Genomic DNA, 21,063 nt, shown 5'->3' with positions numbered 1-21,063 from the left:
TTTTAAATAGCAAAACCCAAACTGGAGGTGAGAGCACGCAAGAGCAGAATTAAAGACGCCACAATTTTAACGAGATATTACCGCGCACTAACCTTGTTTTGATCAAAAAACTCCATGTAGCATGTATCACCGAGTGTCAAGACACAACTGTGCATGGCCACAGCCGGATTTTTGGGGGGATTTGATGGGTGAAACATGGTGATATAACAAGGGTCGTGATGCAGAAATCGCAGACAACAAGGAGTGGTCGAGATGTTCTTTTTCATATATTTACCCTTTTAAATGTTATTTTTCAGTTTTACTTTGTTTGGATCAATTATTTATCATCCAACATATCGGGGGAAATACAACAGTAACAAAAAAAAAACAAAAAACAAAAAAAAAACAATTAAGTAGGGTTGTTCCGATCATGTTTTTTTCTCCCGATCTGATCCCGATCGTTTTAGTTTGAGTATCTGCTGATCCCGATATTTCCCGATCCGATTGCTTTTTTTTGCTCCCGATTCAATTCCAATCATTCCCGATAATTTTTCCCAATCATATACATTTTGGCAATGCATTAAGAAAAAAATGAATAAAACTCGGACGAATATTTACATTCAACATACAGTACATAAGTACTGTATTTGTTTATTATGACAATAAATCCTCAATATGGCATTTACATTATTAACATTCTTTCTGTGAGAGGGATCCACGGATAAAAAGACTTGTAATTCTTAAATGATAAATGTGACTTTGTATATTGTGACTAAATAGTGCCATCTAGTGCATTTGTTGAGCTTTCAGTAAATGATACTGTAGCCATTTAACTACTTCCCAAATGCATGATGGGAAGTGCAACCATGACTGTGCGTCGTGGTACCAATTGATATATCTTTCTGCGTTGGGAAATAATATACAGTAGGGTGTTAAGAAAAAGATCATCTTCTACCTTTCTTCCCCACATTGCTTCCCACGATTATTCTTATCGTTTGGAGAGGGATTGTAAGGCTGTAGCCATTTAAAAAAATCTCCAAAGGCTGCCAAAATTCTCTCTCCTCATCTTACGCTGTCTTTAGCTCTATATACTGTATGGGTAAAACGGTACTATTATAGATTGAACGCGACAATGCGTGAGTGGGTCGTGGAGCGCATGCATTAGTTGCGTTAAATATTGTAACGTGATAAATGTAAAAAAATATTCATTCTCGCAATTAACGCGATAAATTTGATAACCCTACCTTAAGCTTAAACTAAAGACTCTGGAAGAGTGTAATACATTATGTCTGTAACGTTAAATACAATTAGAAAACGATTTAATTAAAAAATATACTGTATATATATTTAAAAAAGGCATGTCCGATATTTTTTTTGCCGATTCCGATACTTTGAAAATGACGTAATCAATTAAGTGATAGTTATGAGGTAGATATCCGTGACTTTTTTTACAGACGCCAAATTTTTCACTGTGGCGTAATTCATTTTTTATCTTTTATCTAATCATCTTTTAAGAACTACATGTCCTTCTATCCGTGGTACCCTTTATATTTAGAGTTACTGTGGGGAAAAAAAACAGTGTGGTCAATATAAAAAGTTAATTTCTAAAGCAACTTTAGAATTCTTAACTTTAGCCAAACATGTACAGATTTAATAAGTGTCATTCGAGCAATTCATTTAATCTTCTACAATGTTATGACCTGTATTTTAACTTTAAACTGTGTTTTACTGCTGCTCAAATTATTTTCTTGCTTTGTGATGTACCTATCTTCACCATTAGATGGTGCTGTGGTGACACACGTGAGGCGTCTTGTGAAAATGTGCGTGTGACCTATTTAGATTTGCTTTACCATCAATATTTTTTTGCATTTCTCCTAATCATCTTCAAGCTGAGGCGAAAACTCGAAGTTGTTGAAGCTAAACATGGTGTTATTAATGTCAAATCACGCCATCATTATCACTGTCCTCGTGGCTACTGGCCCCGCCGTCAGAGCTGAACAAACATTTTTCGCCTGTCGCACGGATCCATCCCAAATGACAGACCGAAGGCACGCTCTCAGCCACGGTTACATCACCTCCACTCTTCTGCACCAGCGCACAGAGTGCTTTTTGATGAATAATACAGAGCGACTGGCGAGAGAGGGCCGTGGACGTTATGGCTCGTTTGATGGCACATACCATTAGAGAAGTCGTGTACAAATAAAAAATAGTCACAATTTGTTGTAGGTTAGACTTTATTTCAAAAGAGAACAAATACATTGCAGGGAAAGGCTTGTTTAAAAAGAGGTTTCTCCAACTTTTTAGAGGCCCAAAATGGGTTGTGGGCGCATTTTTATTGAGGGTAGGGAGTAGAATGCTGTAAACACAACAACATAAAGGGATTTACAATTCATGTTGGACTAAATTCATGTCTGTTCTTGTCTATGCTTTTATTGGTTTCTGCGTAATATGCTAATGTTGTTGCATTACCTCAGTATTTTTCAACCTCTACTGTCTGGTATTCCGGAGGAAATAATCCACTTTCACCTAATTACTCAGTTTAAAAAAAACAAAAAACGAATCAATAAATGTGCTGTTCAATGGTTTGAAATCATGTAATATTCTCCCTTATCAGCAGGTGGCAACAGTTCGCTAATTACTTTGTTAAGTGACGTGTCAGGTGCACCTGGAAGTTACAGTAGCATTAGCCGCTAGCAAAACTAAAATAATGACAGCGTGAAAAGAAAAGATGATAACTAAGAACTGGACACTGGACAAAATTCGGAGCCAGCTGAAGGTTCCAAGTATGAGTAAGTTTGCCTTGAAAAACGGAATCGTCCAGTATTCAGATTCAAAAATTCGCATTTCTTATTGAGCTTTCAAGGATGTGCTTTAACAAAATTTTACACAAGTATTTCAAAAAAAATTGGGGGAAAGCGGCATGGAAAATGAATGAATGAATGGAAATTTAAGTTGAACGTACCGATTTGAACATGTTTAACATTGTTTTAACCAGAAAAGTCAGTTTCGGTTCAAAATTGATTAATCGAACAGCCTTATCCTAAACCCTGAACTATTGGAAAAGGTAATGTTGTTAGCATTTAGCTTTCGCTAGGTTAGGTTCGCAAGGTTAGCAATTCGTTAAAATGCGGTTAGCAATATGTTAAAAGAATATGTTAATACGTTTAAACGAGGTTAGCAATACGTTAAATCAAAGTGAGCACTACGTTAAAACGAGGTTAGCACTACGTTAAAACGAGGTTAGCAATGTGTTAAAAACGAAGTTAGCAATACGTCAAAACGAGGTTCGCAATACATTAAACCGAGGTGTTAATGCGATAAAACGAGGTTAGCAATAGGTTAAAATAAAGTTAGCACTACGTTAACACAAGGTTAGCGATACGTTAAAACGAGGTTAGCAATATGTTAAAATGAGGTTAGCGCGTCGTTAAAAAAAGGTCAGCGCTACGTTGAAACTAGGTTAGTGCTACGTTAAAAAGACGTTAGCGTTACGTTAAAACAAAGTTAGCAATATGTTAATACAAGGTTAGCACTACGTTAAAACCAGGTTAGCACTAGGCTAAAACGAAATTATCACTATGTTAAAACGAGGTTAGCAATCTGTTAAAATGAAGTTCGCAATACATTTAAACGAGGTTAGCACTACGTTAAAACGAGATTAGCAATCCGTTAAAACGAGATTACCACTACGTTAAAATGAGGTTTGCAATACGTTAAAACGAGGTTAGCGCTACGTAAAACAAGGTTAGCACTACGTTAAAACAAAGTTTGCAATACGTCAAAACGTGGTTAGCTCTACGTTAAAACCAAGTTAGCACTAGGTTAAAACAAAGTTAGCAATACATTAAAAGGAGGTTTGCAATACGTTAAAACGAGGTTAGCACTACGTTAAAACGATGTTAGCACTACGTTAAAACGATGTTAGCACCACGTTAAAACGATGTAAGCACCACGTTAAAATGAAGTTAGCAATACGTTAAAACGAGGTTAGCTCTACGATAAAACCAGGTTAGCACTACGTTAAAACGAAGTTGGCACTACGTTAAAACGAGGTGAGCACTACGTTAAAACGAGGTGAGCACTACGTTAAAACGAAGTTAGCACTACGTTAAAACGATTTAGCACTACGTTAAAACGATTTAACACTACGTTAAAACGAGGTTAGCAATACGTTAAAACAAGGTTAGCAATACGTTAAAACGAGGTTAGCCATACGTTAAAACAAGGTTAGCAATACGTTAAAACGAGGTTATCCATACGTTAAAACAAGATGTTTATACGCTAAAACAAGCTGGCAATATGTTAAAATGAGAAAACCCAGGTAGAAATGTTGCACTAACACTGGCAGCTCTGTGCTCTGTGAAAACATTTAAGCTAAAAGAAAAAAAAACAAAACAACGTATAGACAAACAATGTATGCTTGACAAAAGTCAAGCACACAAAAAAAGATCCAAAACAACCCTGTTAAAAACCGGAAAGACCGTCTTCCAAACTCGACTAATTCTAGCGTTTATTTGTTCCTCTGGTCCATTACTGCCACACAAGACAGGCGGTTAGCATGGAGTTAAGCGAGCGCGCTCTATAATTAGGCGAACAAAAAAGAGAGGGATGCAACATCTGAAGGAGAAGAGGCTCCAAATGATTACACATTCACTCGGCTTCCTTCCCCTTTGCTGCGCACAGAACCGCCAATTACACGAGAGGTGGATGAGGACAAGCGAGCAGCCAGCGGTCTATTTGTGTCGCTATCTGTCCTGCTCTCTGAGACTCTCCGGCAGAAGAATATAGAAGTGAAAAACAAGAAGGAAATAAAGAAAGAAATCACAGCTTTTCACATCCGGTTGGGCTGATTGGCCGAGACTGAAGTGAAGGGAGATCTGGGCCACAGTTGCACTCATTGTTCAGTGAGCTTTTCTACACAGTCCAACCCAGCGACAGCAATGAATGTTGATTGTGACCTTTCGGGTCGGAACCACAGTGTGACTCTTGTGTAGATTGGGGTAAGCGCTCGGGGATTTGCATGCGCCCGCTCATTCTTCGCTCTCGGCTGACGTTGTCGGGGCGAACCTCGGGGCACAGTCAACGGTCGATGGTTTCTATGCTTCCATACCAAACTCACCGACAGCGTTGAATGTTCTCCGAGGCAAGCGTTGACGGCGAAGCCGAACAGGATGTGGCTTCGTCCGCAGGGGACCGGCGGGTTATGACTCGTGCGTTCACTTGGAATGTCAGCTTAGATTAGGGGTGTGACAATATATCTTGATACTTTACCAACAGGTTGCTACCAAAATCCTCCATTAGAATAAGCCCTATTCACAGTGATGTCACTCAACTTCAGCATGATTTCCGGGTTAGCGATAGGAGAGTATCTTCAGTATTTTTTCAACGGTGACTGTGTGCACTGATTCATAATCCAACAAAAGTAATTTCAATTCCAAAGGTACAATTTAACATGAATACGATTCTTGTTTGTCTGACTCTTGATCAATAAAATTTAGTGAACTGTGAAGGAGATACAGTGGGGAGAACAAGTATTTGATACACTGTCAATGGGAAAACCCATTGGCAGTGTATCAAATACTTGTTCTCACCACTGTAGTACCTTTTCTCGAAGGCACCGTATAACTGTTTGCATTATTCTGACACACTTAATATAATCAATCAGGGAATAGTATCATTTCTCGTATTTACTGTTTAACTGTTTGTATTACTCTAACACACCCAATATAAAATAAATAGCATTCATACCATAGTTTGAGGCAGGGGTCCCCAAACTTTTTCCTGTGAGGGCCACATAACTTTTCCCTTTTCTGATGAGGGGCTGGGTCGGTTTGTAACAGAAAAAGTGTGACGATTGCAGGACTGCCTAAATGTAAAAATTTATTGTTTTTCAGAAAGCCATAATCAAATAACCCTTTCTGGATTCTTCACGGAACAAAAGTATATAATATAATATAATATAACATAAATATCATATAAATATCATATCATATAATAATAACTAGAGCTGAAACGAATACTCGAGCAACTCGAGTTTAAAAACTGATCCGAGTAATTTTATTCACCTCGAATAATCGCTTATTTTGACAGCTCTAAGCATCACGTTTTGCTCGGACTACTTTTAATGCGGGACAACGCGCTGATGTCACGTGCGTAGAGGAAGAAGCAAAAAAAAAAAAAAAAAAAAAAAAAAATTTACTGCAGCCGACAGCCGCTACAAACGACACCGACGTTGCTAAATACTAGCCCGCACGATGGTACGTTGGTAGCAGGTAGCGTCTGATGAGTCTCATAGAGATCACATGTATGTTGAACTAGATGCGAAATGACAGACTCGGCCGCGTCTGGGCAGCGTTAGTAAACAGCCGCCATCTTAAAGCAGTAGAACGCTAAGTGCTAATAAAGAGCGCTAAGCACTAATAAATAAGATTAACGTTACTGTTACTAGCTCACGTAATGTTAGCCCTGCGGAGGGCTAGGTTTCTATTAATTATGACCATTGTCGATGCGTGGCTAACGTGTCTTACATACAGGCTTTAACATAACATAGCGATGTGGAGTGATGAGGGTGTAAAATAAAAACTCAATAATGCTAACTATCAATTTTAGCTCAGTAGTCATTGCTGGATAAAACACCAAGTAGCACTGGTCCCTAATGTGCTCCAATACAGCCTGTATCATGCATTTATTTTGAACACTGCAAAAACTCAAAATCCTATCAGGACTTACAGTTTAGACTAACTTAAAACTTAACTAGAACTTAAAAATGGCTTGTCACAAATAGAAATTCAATTGAAACGTGGGGAAAAAAATCCTAACTTTTAAGTGATGTGTGTTATCACGCGTAACAGCATTTTTAGGTATATATATAAATATATATTTTTTTAAATAAGATCTAAAGGTTTTTTGAGTGAAAGCAGTGAATTAGTCTTTTTTTTTTAATTCTAGTTACATCTGAGATACAATTGTTGGCTGTTTTCAACAATATACATCGAAAATAAAGACATTGACTGACTGAAAATGGTTCAAGATTAGATGAAATGTCTTGTTTTCTCATGTATATTTATAATTGCTCTTCACCTAAAAATATATTTGTTTTATCCGATTACTCGACAGAATTTTCAGTCGATTACTCGATTACTAAAATATTCGATAGCTGCAGCCCTAGTAATAACACTATTAATAATAATAATGAAAATAATAATTTATTAATAATAATAAAAATAACCCTCTCTGAGTTCTTAACAGAAAAATGCCAGGAAATAAATAACACTATTGGGAAAAAAAAAATGTTCAGGGGGCCGGACCAAATGTGGAGCTGTGATATAATATAGTAGGGCTGTAAAAATTATCATGTTAACGGGCGGTAATTAATTTTTTTAATTAATCACGTTAAAATATTTGACGCAATTAACGCACATGCCCCGCTCAAACAGATTAAAATGACAGCAGTGTAATGTCCGCTTGTTACTTGTTTTTTGGTGTTTGGCGCACTTTGCTGGCGCTTGGGTTCAAATGATTTCATGGGTTTGGGGAGTGAGCATGGTGTAATTATTGACATCAACAATGGCGAGCTGCTAGTTTATTTTTTGATTGAAATTTTTACAAATTTTAATAAAACGAAAACATTAAGGGGGGTTTTAATGTAAAATTTCTATAACTTGTAATAACACTTATCTTTTAAGAACTACAAGTCTTTCTATCCATGGATCGCTTTAAGAGAATGTTAATAATGATATTGCCATCTTGTTGATTTATTGTTATAATAAACAAATACAGTACTTATGTACCGTATGTTGAACGTATATATCCTTCTTGTGTCTTATCTTTCCATTCCAACAATAATTTACAGAAAAATATGGCATATTTTATAGATAGGTTTTATAGATAAGTTTGAATTGCGATTAATTACGATTAATTAATTTTTAAGATGTAATTAACTCGATTAAAAATTGTAATCGTTTGACAGCCCTAAGATAATATAATGTAATGTAATGTAATGTAATATAATAATAAATAGTAATAAATAAATAGATAATAACCAAATAACCCTCTCTGGGTTCTTCACAGAAAAAAGCCAGGAAATAAATAACACTATTGGGAAAAAAAAAAACAAAAAACTGTTCAGGGGGATGGAACAAATGTGGAGGTGGGCCCGTAGTTTGGGGACCCCCAGTTTAAGGAAAACAAGCAGAATATAGGGCATAAGAGATAAACAACGCCTTCTTATCACGGAAGCCCACCGCGGGCGTCATACAAACTAACTGAGCAATCAGTTCTCCCGGACAGTCCACAACAAATGGCGGGACAGTCTGTCCTAACACAAAGAACACAGGAGAACACCCGATATCCGACTGATAACACGACTGACAAGACTCCATGAGCCCCTTTGACGCTGAGGTGGCAAAATCCACGACCCTTGTTGCCCGGACAACAGTAACTCCCGAATCCTCCTGTCCAATCCACACACAGACGATAATCCCAAACACACCCTTCTTCCTGCCTGTCATGACGATGACGATTTAAAACGTGTTTTGGGAGACTAAAACATAGTGAGACGAATGCCAGTTTTTGCCTGACTAGACAATGATTAGATGAAAATGCACTATAGTTTCCGTGCTTAGACTCACCAGTGTGTCATCTCCAGGCTTGCACACATGGTAAGATTAGGTTTCTTGGCCGAAGAAAATTTGAAATATTTTGTTAGCCTTTAAAGGGAACCTTGGACATAAAGACTTGTAGGCTCTAATAAGCCAATATTGTTCTCTTTTACTAAAATATGTTATTAGAAACATATATTATTGCCAATGATTTAAAAATCTAAATGTACATGTTTTGACCTACAGAGGGCGCCATGATTGAAGCTAGTATGACGACTGGCATGATTTTGTTACAGTCTGCTTCTGGTCAGACTGTTTTATGACCGAGGTATGGGATGAGTTCTCTATGTCGTGCCTGCATCCAATTCCAGCTCATCAGCACTGTCTTTAAACCGATCCTAGGCGGCTTGCCGAGATACTGACTTGCTGCCATTTGACAGTTTGTATATCCTTTCGTTGCTCGTTGCATCATTGCCTTGTTTTTTTCGTTTGTCTGCCTCTCACTGTGGTTTTCCCTCTGATTTTATTTTTTTTAAATTTATCCTGACCTACTGTCACGGACCCTTTTTTGTGTCTGCCTTTTCGCGTGTTTTCAATAAACCTTTTTACGCAATCCCTATGTTATTGTTGTTTGTCTGCTGTCTGAAGTGAGCTGCATTTTGCTATTCTGTGGTCAAGCCAGCTGCACGTTCTTTTCAGTTGTTTCCTTTTCAGTTTTTACCACACAGACCGACAATGAATGTGGGTTTCGATTGCTATATAAGGAAAATCGTGACTCTAACGTCACGCACAAGTATAGTCTTGTGGTTTACGCAAACACGAAACACAGTTCGAATCCCGCTGGAGACCTTCATTTAATTGCTTTTGCTGATCGTTTTGTGAAATATCGACAGTCACTTTTCCGCTCGGGTTTTAAATTGAAACGGCAGAACCGACGACATGTTTATGTAACTAACGAGTGACACTGCGGAAGCACGGCAGCGCTGCCGAGAGTGCATTGTGTCTTCAACAACAATGGCGAACAACCAGTTAAACTAATTTTTCAAATTTTATAAAAACAAAAAAATTAAGAGGGGTTTGAATATCAAATTATTATAACTCATACTAACATTTATCTTTTAAGAACTACAAGTCTTTCTGTCCGTGGTTCCCTACAAAAGGTCTGTGCTGAGTGATCATCACACATTTAATGTAACTCGCAGCAGTAGCATAGCATTTGCCTTCACGTTATTATTAGGCTAATGCTAATGGCGAGCCTCTTAAACTCTCGCACAACTTTTTTTACTTACAGTTTAGGACATCCAGGGTTATAATTAATTGAAAATGACACAAAGGTACACAGATAGTTCTGCTTTGCAGTTACGTTAAAGCATCCCCAAAAATCGAAACACTTAAAAGCGAAACTGTTTATGTTAAAAAGTTTATGCGGGTTCTCAATAAAAGTAAAGTCAATAGATTTTCAACATCTTTTACAGTAGTATTTAAGACCTTTTATGTGATTTTAGGACAGTTTTAGACATTTTAAGTTAAAGTTCAATTAAAATGATTGGATTTAAGAATTTTTTTAGCTTTGTAAGACCCCTCAGATACCCTGTATTAAAAAGAAATGCATAACGAAGTGAGGCTTTACGCACAGGTAGAGTAGGTTGCCAGCATTATTAGCGTTACTTGGCTTCCATTCCCACCTAATTTAGAAATGTTTATAGTTAAATTAGAAATATGAATATTTTTAGAAAAACAATTTTGCCTTGTCGTAAATAATATTATTCTTCATTAAATCGTTTGAAATTGAATGTTTTTTCCTTGTTCATATAAATTCAATGGAGTTTCACAGAGGGATACTATCCTATCGGCAAACCCGGAAAAAGGGTATGAATTACCTTCATAATGTCTATGTTAGCGCACTATGCTGCATTCATCCAATTCATTTTGAGTAGATTGGACGTCTAGCGCCGTCAAAAACTAGAGTATTCACAGAAAAAAACTGGGCCTCCATGGTCTATCTGTAGCAATATGCTGCCACCTGGATCAGCACTTTGTGAAGTCTTCGTCTTCATTTTCAGCGCAAAAACGGCCTGGTATCTGAAAAACATAAAAGACAGAGGTTATTTGGTAAGCTAACAGGCATATTGAGAAAAATGAACAGATCACAACTCGGACCTCCGTGAAGTTGGACCCTCATCAGACACAAATTTATATGAAAATGATGTCAATTGTTTGTGCTGTAAAAAGTTTCATTTGTGCTGCTATCGTTTTTAAGATATTTACAATTTTTTATGGGTCAAACAGCCCGCCATTTTGATTAAAAATGGCTAAAAATGTTGTCAATCGTTTATGCTTCTGTAAAAAGTTTTGTTTGTGCTGCTATCGTTTTATATACAGCCGTGTGAAAAAATTATTTGGAAGCCTGTGTGTTTTCTAACATATTTGGTCATGTGGATATTTAATATCAATTTGAACAATCTTGAGAGATTTATGTAATGGAACTAAACAATTAAAACTGATTTTTTTAAATAACATTCTGTAAAATGTCATTTTAAATAAATGCAATTTCTGTTGAGGAATAAATTAGGACACCCCAACATTCAATCCCACTTAAAATGGCTAAAATCACAAACAGGTGTATCACATCAGGTGCACATGATAAGAACATCATTACCCAGTGTTTTGAAGGAGACTTGCCTTATTTAAACCTCACATTTAGTTTGGTATGCCCCTGACTGTTGAAGCGAGAGAAAACACCATGGTGAGATCAAAGGAGCTGTCTGAGGCCTTCAGAAAGAAGATTGTAGACGCGTATGAGTCTGGTAAGGGGATTTCAAAAGATCTCAGAAGAATATAAAATCAGCCATTCCACCATCCGGAAAATAGTCTACAAGTGGAGGACATTCAAAACAATTGCCGACATGCCAAGGGTTGGCCGTCCAAGCAAGTTCACTCTGAGGGCAGATTGCAAGATGCTAAAAAAAAAAGTCTCCAAAAACCTTAAAATGTCATCACGGGACCTCCAGCAGCCTCTTGCTACTTTTGATGTGAAAGTGCATGCCTCTAGAATCAGAAAAAGACTTCACAAGTTTACCCTTCATGGGAGGTGTGCTTTGCTCTCCAAGAAGAACATGAAGGCCAGACTGAAGTTTGCCAGAGTGAATGTAGACAAAGACCATGACTTCTGGAATAATGTTCTTTGGACAGATGAATCTAAATTTGAATTATTTGGACACCAGAACAGAGGACATGTTTGGTGTAAACCCAATACAGCATTCCAGGAAAAGAACCTCGTACCAACAGTGAAGCATGGAGGTGGAAGTGTCATGGTTTGGGGTTGCTTTGCTCCAGCAGGACCTGGCCAGCTCACCTTCAGAGAATCCAGCATGAATTCTATCGTGTATCAGAAGGTGCTTGAGGAACATGTGAGCTCATCTGTGAAAAAGTTCAAGCTGAAGAGAAACTGGATCTTGCAACATCACAATGACCCAAAACATACCAGTAAATCCACCAAGGTCTGGCTGAAAAGGAGGAAGTTCAGAGTTCTGGAATGGCCCGGTCAAAGCCCAGATCTTAATCCCATTAAGATGCCGTGGGGTGACTTGAAACGGGCTGTACATGCAAGAAACCTCTCAAACATGTCACAGCTGAAAGTAATCTGCGTTGAGGAATGGGGCAAACTTTCTTCAGACCGATGTCAAAGACTGGAAGATGGCTTACAAAAAGCATCTCACTGAAGTTATTTCAGCCAAAGGGGGTAACACTAGCTATTAGATGGTAGGGTGTCCTAACTTTTTCCTCAGTTAGAATATGCCTTTTTGTTGATATATTTGGGTTAATGAGTAAAACAATGTTAATTTATGTTGTTTCCCTGCAATAAAATAACTTTCTTTTCCAGAGATGAAGAAAAACAAGATCAGACATTGAGATGTGAGAATTTCTTACTAAAGAACAGAATATTTAATGGGGTGTCCTAATTTTTTCACATGACTGTATATTGTAATATTCATTTTGAATGATGACGTCAATCACAGCCCCTCCATCGCGGCTGATAGTACGTACCAACTGTCTCAATAACAGAGGAGTGTCTCCACAAATTGCGCAAACATAACACAAACGAACGGCACCCCTTCGGGTCTATTTTGGGTGCTGCGAATCACGTTACGTTTGCGCTAATTTTTGGGACACCCCTCTGTTATTGAGAGAGTTGGTATGCTCCGTCAGCTGCCGGAATTGGATACGGAAAAGCTGCGAGTGACGTCATCACTCAAAATTAATATCTCTGTATCTATAAAACGATAGGAGCACAAACAAGATTTTTTTACAGCACAAACAACTAGGGTTGTTCCGATCATGTTTTTTTGCTCCCGATCCGATCCCGATCGTTTTAATTTGAGTATCTGCTGATCCCGATATTTCCCGATCCAATTGCTTTTTTTTTGCTCCCGATTTAATTCCAATCATTCCCGATAATTTTTCCCGATCATATACATTTTGGCAATGCATTAAGAAAAAAAATGAATAAAACTCGGACGAATATATACATTCAACATACAGTACATACATGTATTTGTTTATTATGACAATAAATCCTCAAGATGGCATTTACATTATTAACATTCTTTCTGTGAGAGGGCTCCACGAATAGAAAGACTTGTGACTTTGTATATTGTGACTAAATATTGCCATCTAGTGTATTTGTTGAGCTTGCAGTAAATGATACTGTGGCCATGCCCAAATGCATGATGGGAAGTGGAACCATGACTCTGCGTAGTTCTACCAATTCATATGTCTTCTCTGCATTGGGATATAACACAAGGTGTTAAGAAAAAGATCAATTGCTACCTTTCTTCCCCACATTGCTTCCCATGATATTTCTAATCGTAGGGAGAGGGATTATAAGGCTTTAGCCAATTAAAAAAAGGCTCCAAAGGCTGCCAAAATTCACTCTACTCATTTTACGCTGCCTTTTATCTCTCTATATAGGTAAAACTGCGGCATTACAGATTGAGTGCGACAATGTGTGAGTGGGTCGTGCAGCGCATGCATTAATTGCGTTAAATATTTTAACGTGATACATTTTAAAAAAAAAAAATTAATGACCACCGTAAGTGGGATAAATCCGATAACCCTACCTTAAGCCTAAAAACTCTGGATGAGTGTAACATATTATGTCTGTAACGTTAAATACAATTAGAAAATGATTTGATTAAAAAAAAAATATATATATATATTAAAAAAAGGCATGGCCGATATTTTTTTGCCGATTCCGATACTTTGAAAATGACGTGATCGGACCCGATCGATTGGCATCGACATCTCTACAAACAACTGACATTTTTTAAATGAATTTGTGTCTGATTGGTGGCCAACTTCACAGAGGTTTAATCTAGCATGGGAACGGGATCTCGGAACTTTCTCAGGGAGTATGAGCCTGAGAGTTTCTCCCATATCATTATAATACTTACTAAACATTTTGGCGAAGGTTGGAAAGTGGCCATTTTTTGCATGAAAACCAACCGACATCATTGCCCTTTTCATCAAAACAACACATTCTGCCGTAATAAAAACGAAAATGAGGGGGCAACATCAGTCGGAATAATATTAGAAGCTGTCATGGGTCCTACAGACATCTAAACCGCGGAACAATGCTTCCATATCCCGCTGCGCAGCTTCGCCTTTTATCCGGTGAGAGCTCCTATTGTCACAAGCGGGCTTTTGCTCCGGGGGGAACAACTATCAGCAGTGTCACCCCGCCGCGCTGCACCGGCCGGGGCTGACGTCAGGGTGCCCGACGCGCATCTATGAACATTTGTTACCCCCCCACTTTTTATCGGTTTAAGCCGCTGATGTCAATGAGCAGAAGGGGGGCTGAATCCATTACTCTGCTGGGGCGGGAGGCAAATGTCAGCCCACCGCACCAACGCGCTCTCCGCCCCACGGACGGTGAATGCATCACGTTATTGCGGCCATAACTCAGAAAGCCATAAACGAGACAATTGGCGCCTTGAGTTACTGCTTGCGCACACTCGATTCCGCTGTTACGATGAGAAAGAAATACATTAGCCTATAGGAAACTGCATATACAGTAAATAAAACATTAGCGTGAAGCACTAAATGCCTGCCTGATAAAAGATTTTAATTACTTCCGTCGAGCGCGGAAGTGTTAGCGAGATGGTACTTAGCTAAAAGTGTGGTTAAGACACAGGTGTCAAACTCAAGGCCCGGATGACACGAGGTGCAGGTTGATCATATGTACTCATTGGATTGGAAATGTATTTTATGACTTTTGTATCTACAGTGGGGCAAATAAGTATTTCGTCGACCACCAATTGTGCAAGTTCTCCTACTTGAAAAGATTAGTGAGGCCTGTAATTGTCAACATGGTAAACCTCAACCATGAGAGACAGAATGTGGAAAAAAAACAAACTAAAAATCAAATTGTTTGATTTGTAAAGAATTTATTTCCAAATTAGAGTGGAAAATAAGTATTTGGTCACCTACAAACAAGCAAGATTTCTGGCTGTCAAAGAGGTCTAACTTCTTCTAACGAGGTCTAACGAGGCTCCACTCGTGACCTGTATTAATGGCACCTGTTTTAACTCATTATCGGTATAAAAGACACCTGTCCACAACCTCAGTCAGTCACACTCCAAACTCCACTATGGTCAAGACCAAAGAGCTGTTGAAGGACACCAGAGACAAAATTGTAGACCTGCACCAGGCTGGGAAGACTGAATCTGCAAGAGGTAAAACACTTGGTGTGAAGAAATCAACTGTGGGAGCAATTATTAGAAAATGGAAGACATACAAGACCACTGATAATCTCCCTCGATCTGGGGCTCCATGCAAGATCTCACCCCGTGGTGTCAAAATAATAACAAGAACGGTGAGCAAAAATCCCAGAACCACATGGGGGGACCTAGTGAATGACCCACAGAGAGCTGGGACCACAGTAGCAAAGGCTACTATCAGTAAAACAATGCGCTGCCAGGGACTCAAATCCTGCACTGCCAGACGTGTCCCCCTGCTGAAGGATGTACACGTCCAGGTCCGTCTGCGGTTCGCTAGAGAGGATTTGGATGATCCAGAAGAGGACTGGGAGAATGTGTTAGGATCAGTTGAAACCAAAATAGAACTTTTTGGTAGAAACACAGGTTCTCGTGTTTGGAGGAGAAAGAATACTGAATTGCATCCGAAGAACACCATACCCACTGTGAAGCATGGGGGTGGAAACATCATGCTTAGAGGCTGTTTTACTGCAAAGGGACCAGGATGAATGATTTGTATAAAGAAAAGAATGAATCGAGAGATTTTGAGTGAAAATCTCCTTCCATCAGAAAGGGAATGAAGAGGAGACGTGGCTTCGTAAGAAGCTTTTCAAGGTCCTGCAGTGGCCTAGCCAGTCTCCAGATCAACCCCATAGAAAATCTGCGGAGGGAGTTGAAAGTCCGTGTTGCCCAACGACCGCCCCAAAACATCACTGCTCTAGAGGAGATCTGCATGGAGGAATGGGCCGAAATACCAGCAACAGTGTGTGAAAAGCTTGTGAAGAGTTACAGAAAAAATGTTTGGCCTCCGTTATTGCCAACAAAGGGTACATAACAAAGTATTGAGATGAACTTTTGGTATTGACCAAATACTTATTTTCCACCCTGATTTGCAAATAAATTCTTTAAAAATCAAACAATGTGATTTTCTGTTTTTTTTCCCCACATTCTGTCTCTCATGGTTGAGGTTTACCCATGTTGACAATTACATGCCTCGCTAATATTTTCAGGTGGGAGAACTTGCACAATTAGTGGTTGACTAAATACTTATTTGCCCCTTTGTATCTGAATGGGCAAAATATCTGTATTCACTGTTAGCCGATCATGAATTACCTTCATCCACAATAGTTCTGCTGCAATTGATTATTTAAGTAATCGATTAATCCATCAATTAGGCTAGCTTCATACCGCAGGTCTTATTGCAAAATCCAATTTTTTTTTTTTTAAATAAGTTATGACATATTCGCTGTTGCCACTAGAGGGAAGTGTGTCCACCCAAATCATAAAACTAAATGCAAAACACTTCCAAAATAAACCATAGTCACCACTTTAAACGAACCCTCACAGCAGCAAAATTTGATTCAAAGCTTTTTATCTAATTAAATTACGCAAGTTAATCGATTAATAGTTGCAGCGCTAATCCACAAAACACAAAGAATGACACAACTCGCGGTTAGTTGGGATAATGTCAACAGGAGTATGTTCCTGAAGAGAGTCTGGCAACTAAGTTTGCGTCATAGGAAAAGATTGTCTGTCTCTGACTGTAGCGGGCAGGATGCGACTGGCTGACAGAGTGATAGGCTGTGATTGGCTGTCAAATCGCCTTCAAAATGGACATCTTGTTCCAATTATTCTAGGTACTGCTGCTGGTATATTGTCCATTGTTATTACTGGATACTGTTCTTTAACTTTTTTTATTTTTAAAATATTTTATTTATATTATTTAGTATTATAATTACTGATTTTTTAATTTTAATTTTAGGATTTTCTAAAATATCAATAAAAACTAGAAACTGCAATTTCGGGAGAAATTACACACCTTGGTCTTTCCTCTGTGGAGATACAAATCTTAGCCCCACTCAGGTCTATCAATAGAATGGACCATAATGCCAGTCATTGGCACTAAACAAAGTTAAAGGCATTAGAAAAGATTGGGAGAATTGGACGTCCATGTCCGTCAATGGCAGCACCCTCCATAATTGTTAATGGAATCGGGGAAGTTTGGGGGACACGTCCTATTGATATCTAGTCATTTTCTGTTGATTTGGGAAAAAAAAAAAAAATTCCCATTGAAAATGAATGGGAAAAATTTTGGACGTCCATGGACGTCAATGGTATCAACTTACATAAGCGTCAATGGAATCCAAGTACATTGGCATCAATAAAATGAACAAACATGAAGAAATGCCATTGGAAATGAATGGGAAGTTTGGACGTCCATGAACGTCAATGGCATCACCCTCCATAAGCGGCAATGCAATCGGGGACATTTGGGGGACACGTCCTAATGATATCTAGTCATTTTCTGTTGATTTGGGAAAAAAAAAAAAAATCCCATTGAAAATGAATGGGAAAAATTTTGGACGTCCATGGACGTCAATGGTATCAACTTACATAAGCGTCAATGGAATCCAAGTACATTGGCATCAATAGAATGAACAAACATGAAGAAATGCCTTTGGAAATGAATGGGAAGTTTGGACGTCCATGGACGTCAATGGCATCACCCCCCATAAGCGGCAATGCAATCGGGGACATTTGGGGGACACGTCCTAATGATATCTAGTCATTTTCTGTTGATTTGGGGAAAAAAAAAAAATTCCCATTGAAAATGAATGGGAAAAATTTTGGACGTCCATGGACGTCAATGGTATCAACTTACATAAGCGTCAATGGAATCCAAGTACATTGGCATCAATAGAATGAACAAACATGAAGAAATGCCTTTGGAAATGAATGGGAAGTTTGGACGTCCATGGACGTCAATGGCATCACCCCCCATAAGCGGCAATGCAATCGGGGACATTTGGGGGACACGTCCTAATGATATCTAGTCATTTTCTGTTGATTTGGGGAAAAAAAAAAATTTCCCATTGAAAATGAATGGGAAAAATTTTGGACGTCCATGGACGTCAATGGTATCAACTTACATAAGCGTCAATGGAATCCAAGTACATTGGCATCAATAGAATGAACAAACATGAAGAAATGCCATTGGAAATTAATGGGAAGTTTGGACGTCCGTGGACGTCAATGGCATCACCCTCCATAAGCAGCAATGCAATCGGGGACATTTGGGGGACACGTCCTAATGATATCTAGTCATTTTCTGTTGATTTGGGGGAAAAAAAAAAATTTCCCATTGAAAATGAATGGGAAAAATTTTGGACGTCCATGGACGTCAATGGTATCAACTTACATAACCGTCAATGGAATCCAAGTACATTGGCATCAAAAGAATGAACAAACATGAAGAAATGCCATTGGAAAAGAATGGGAAGTTTGGACGTCCCTGGACGTCAATGGCATCACCCTCCATAAGCAGCAATGCAATCGGGGACATTTGGGGGACAGGTCCTATTGATATCTAGTCATTTTCTGTTGATTTGGGGGAAAAAAAAAAATTCCCATTGAAAATGAATGGGTAAAATTTTGGACGTCCATGGACGTCAATGGCAGCACCCCCCATAAGCGTCAATGGAATTGGGGACGTTTGGGATATACGTCCTATTGATATCTGGTCATTTTCTGTTGATTTGGAGAAATTTAGTTTTTTCCCCATTGAAAATGAATGGGAAAAATTTTGGACGTCCATGTAAGTCAATGGCGGCACCCTTCATAAGCGTCAATGGAATTGGGGAAGTTTGGGGGACACGTCCTATTGATATCTGGTCATTTTCTGTTGATTTGGGGTAATTTTGTTTTTTCCCCATTGAAAATGAATGGGAAAAATTTTGGACGTCCATGGCAGTCAATGGCATCGACATCTATATAGTCAGTTGAATCCAAGTACATTGGCATCAGTAGATTCGACATGCATGGCCGTCAATGGCATCAATGCAATGTAAATTCCATTGGAAATCCCATTGGAAGTGAATGGGACTTTTCCCATTCGAAATGAATGGGATAGTTTTTGGCAAATTTCCGAGGAAGCGTAATTTTTTTCCAAATTCTGTATACAACTTTTATGCCCCTCACCGTCCCGGAATTTTTGATGCCCAAATTATTTGATTTGGTCAAAAATTGTAGGACTAGATACATTTTGAAACTTTTTTTTTTTTCACGGAAAATTGCCGTTTACGGACGAACGGAAAAATTTTCGGGGCCATTTGTAAAGTTTCCTGTGTCACGCGAAAATTCCGGTCGTGCCGATACTTGAACGGTGCCGATCGGTCTAACGGTTCGGGCTGTGAAGCGCGCGTTTTTTTTCCATTCAAAATGAATAGGAAAGTTTTTGGCAAATTTCCGGGGAACCGTAAATTTTTGCCAAATTCTGTATACAACTTTTATGCCCCTCACCATCCCGGAATTTTTGATGCCCAAATTATGTGATTTGGTCAAAAATTGTAGGACTAGATACATTTTGAAACTTTTTTAATTTTTCGGAAAATTGCCGTTTACGGGCGAACGGAAAATTTTTCGTGGCGGTTTGAAAAATTCCCATCGTCACACGAAAAATCCGGTCGTGCCGATACTTGAACGGTGCCGATCGGTGCTACGGTTTGGGCTGTGCGTTGGCTCAAAAAAACGCGGAGAATTATTGAATAATAATAAAAAAAAACTAGAAACTGCAATTTCGGGAGAAATTACACACCTTGGTCTTTCCTCTGTGGAGATACAAATCTTAGCCCCACTCAGGTCTATCAATAGAATGGACCATAATGCCAGTCATTGGCACTAAACAAAGTTAAAGCCATTAGAAAAGATTGGGAGAATTGGACGTCCATGAACGTCAATGGCATCACCCTCCATAAGCGGCAATGCAATCGGGGACATTTGGGGGACACGTCCTAATGATATCTAGTCATTTTCTGTTGATTTGGGAAAAAAAAAAAAAAAATCCCATTGAAAATGAATGGGAAAAATTTTGGACGTCCATGGACGTCAATGGTATCAACTTACATAAGCGTCAATGGAATCCAAGTACATTGGCATCAATAGAATGAACAAACATGAAGAAATGCCATTGGAAATGAATGGGAAGTTTGGACGTCCGTGGACGTCAATGGCATCACCCTCCATAAGCAGCAATGCAATCGGGCACATTTGGGGGAAACGTCCTATTGATATCTAGTCATTTTCTGTTGATTTGGGGGGGAAAAAAAAAAATTCCCATTGAAAATGAATGGGAAAAATTTTGGACGTCCATGGACGTCAATGGTATCAACTTAAATAAGCGTCAATGGAATCCAAGTACATTGGCATCAAAAGAATGAACAAACATGAAGAAATGCCATTGGAAATGAATGGGAAGTTTGGACGTCCCTGGACGTCAATGGCATCACCCTCCATAAGCAGCAATGCAATCGGGGACATTTGGGGGACAGGTCCTATTGATATCTAGTCATTTTCTGTTGATTTGGGGGAAAAAAAAAAAATTCCCATTGAAAATGAATGGGTAAAATTTTGGACGTCCATGGACGTCAATGGCAGCACCCCCCATAAGCGTCAATGGAATTGGGGACGTTTGGGATATACGTCCTATTGATATCTGGTCATTTTCTGTTGATTTGGAGAAATTTAGTTTTTTCCCCATTGAAAATGAATGGGAAAAATTTTGGACGTCCATGGACGTCAGTGGCAGCACCCTCTATAAGCGTCAATTGAGTTGGGGACGTTTGGGGGACACGTCCTATTGATATCTGGTCATTTTCTGTTTATTTGGGGAAATGTAGTTTTTTCCCCATTGAAAATGAATGGGAAAAATTTTGGACGTCCATGGCAGTCAA

The 21,063-nt window shown here is 38.7% G+C and overlaps 1 long non-coding RNA gene across 2 annotated transcripts in view; it reads right to left on the bottom strand.

The window, feature by feature from the left end:
* Positions 1-78: 78 nt before the first annotated feature.
* The window catches only part of LOC130929701 (uncharacterized), an 83,892-nt gene continuing 62,907 nt past the window's right edge, over positions 79-21,063 (bottom strand). For both annotated transcript variants that reach the window (XR_009066942.1, XR_009066943.1), the window contains exon 4: positions 79-10,661. This is a non-coding gene — a long non-coding RNA (uncharacterized LOC130929701). The remainder of the gene's footprint in view (positions 10,662-21,063) is intronic.

This window comes from Corythoichthys intestinalis, chromosome 14 (assembly GCF_030265065.1).
Source record: "Corythoichthys intestinalis isolate RoL2023-P3 chromosome 14, ASM3026506v1, whole genome shotgun sequence".
NCBI lineage: Eukaryota > Metazoa > Chordata > Actinopteri > Syngnathiformes > Syngnathidae > Corythoichthys > Corythoichthys intestinalis.
Note: the sequence above shows the minus strand (reverse complement) of the source record. Positions and strands in the feature narration are given on the sequence as shown.